Source organism: Cyprinodon tularosa, unplaced genomic scaffold (assembly GCF_016077235.1).
Source record: "Cyprinodon tularosa strain WSP-4 unplaced genomic scaffold, ASM1607723v1 ctg189, whole genome shotgun sequence".
Classification (NCBI taxonomy): domain Eukaryota; kingdom Metazoa; phylum Chordata; class Actinopteri; order Cyprinodontiformes; family Cyprinodontidae; genus Cyprinodon; species Cyprinodon tularosa.
In genome coordinates this window covers 2,523,104-2,525,201 of record NW_024038669.1, presented here as the reverse complement: position 1 = coordinate 2,525,201, position 2,098 = coordinate 2,523,104, and the positions used below count along the sequence as shown (strand labels likewise).

General features: G+C 38.5%; 1 long non-coding RNA gene across 1 annotated transcript; it reads left to right on the top strand.

The window, feature by feature from the left end:
* Nucleotides 1-416: 416 nt before the first annotated feature.
* On the top strand, nt 417-1,303 carry LOC119782138. The gene is made up of 3 exons (XR_005280640.1): nt 417-488; nt 722-846; nt 1,292-1,303. It is a non-coding gene; the product is annotated as an uncharacterized LOC119782138 (long non-coding RNA).
* The last annotated feature ends 795 nt before the right edge of the window (nt 1,304-2,098 follow it).

Sequence of the window (2,098 nt, the reverse complement as noted above, 5' to 3'; positions counted from 1 at the left end):
GCCATCAGAAGAAGCGATTGGAACGAGCAGATGATTAAAAATGCATCAATCTGCAGCGATCACTTTATATCAGGTAAGTCTTATCTATAAAAAAGCTAAACGGCATCGCTGGTTTTACAAACAATGGTTTTACATACAATTATTAAGTATTACATATATAAACGGGATTAATGAATCGTACAAAACACATTGGAGCATAACTAGCATACAAGCTAATGTACCTTGATTCAGTCTTATCAAGTTGCAACTCATCGGGTCAGCCATAAGTTTTATCATTAACATCATCACGTTGTCTGCTCTAAACTTCTCTGTGTGTGCTGTCTTTTCAATTGATTGACTAGTGTCTGTAATAAAGGTTGATGATGATGATGATTGCTTCAATTCATTATTTGTACAGGAGAGGCATCAGACGACATCCCAGACTTTGTCCCGTCTATCTTTCCATACTCAATCCAGCCCGGCAAAGACGGTGTTGCAAAACTGGAGCGGTAAGTATCACATCTGTGTGCTTGATTGTTGTCTGATTACAAGCATGACTCCACATAGTATGACTGGAAGTGCAAAGAAAAAATATTGATATATTGTAGCTATATAGGTTACCCGGGTTAAAGGTCAGAGCATGTAGTTTTTATTAGACATCTCATATGGAGAGTTGGGATGACTGAGCATGTGATTTGTATGGACTTGAATTCAGGAGATTGTTCTCTCCTGTGTGTTTCAGATATAAGAGAAAAAGAAGAAGGGATGCAACCCCCAGCAGGTGTCCAGAAGATGGACATCAGTGTACACCCTCTTCCATCTCTCCAACTGAGTGTGGAATAGAGGCTGGTGCTGATCTATATAATGGTATGAAACCTTATTACTAACCTGACCAAGACGGCCTGCAAACTCATTTGGATTTTTATAAAGGGACGTAGATCTGTGTGTTCCTAAATGTTAACATATTAATTATTGCAGAATAGAAAGGTCACTAGTGTACGGAAGAGGTTTAGGGCCACTGAAAAAAAAAAAAAAGTAAACTGATTTTAAAATTTTATTTCAGTTTAACATGGGAACAAAGTCAGAATTCTGACTTTTTTCCCATACTATACTGAAATAAAATAAACAAAAACAGTTACCTTTTTTTTTTTTCCAGTGGCCCTTATCCTCTTCCGTACTAGTGGGATTAATCAGTTAGTAATGTTCATATTTGTTGCGAACAGGTATTTGCCCACAGTGTGACTGATCACCCAGAATGTAACCATTTGTTTTTTGTAAAGATAAGAATGTAAAATTTGTATTTATTTTTCAGAAGGTATGGTCCAAAAGACTGTCCATGATGACCTCCAGCTGAAGTACAGCCAACTTCATACAGAGTGTGATAACCTGCGTGAGGACATCAACAAACTGAAAACAGAGAATGAACAATTAAAAGAAATGCTCGGGACTGCACAGTTCTCTTTTGCGTCACTGAAGTGTAAACCAGCACAGGTGCTGTTTTTCACAGGTCTAACCAGTGCCCTCTTTAATTGGGTCCTGCAGACGATTAAGGACAGTGTTGAGGTCATCCGTGGCTCTCTGACCCTAGAGGATCATCTTTTGGCTGTACTCATGAAACTCAGATTAGGACTCACCAACAAGGATATTGCATTCAGATTTAATGTTAACGAATGTGACATCTCTAAAATCTTAAGAAGTTGGCTGCCTATTATGTCTCAGATTTTGAAACCTTTAATCAAGTGGCCAAGTAAGCATGCTATTTTAAAGAATATGCCAAAATGTTTCAAACCTAAATACCAGCGTTGCTGGTGCATTATTGACTGCACAGAAATTTTTTATTAACAGACCAACAAATTTAACAGCCAGAGCCCAAACATATTCAAATTATAAGAGCCATAACACGGTTAAGTATTTGGTTGGCATGTCACCTGCAGGAGCAATTACATTTCTGTCTGCAGGTTGGGGTGGGCGTGTTTCTGATAAACAACTTACAGCCGAGTCTGGATTTTATGACCTTCTACAAGTAAATGATGAGATACTAGCAGATCGTGGTTTTACCATTAGAGATGAGCTTGCCTTGCGTGGTGCTACCCTGAGGATCCCTCACTTTACCAAAGGT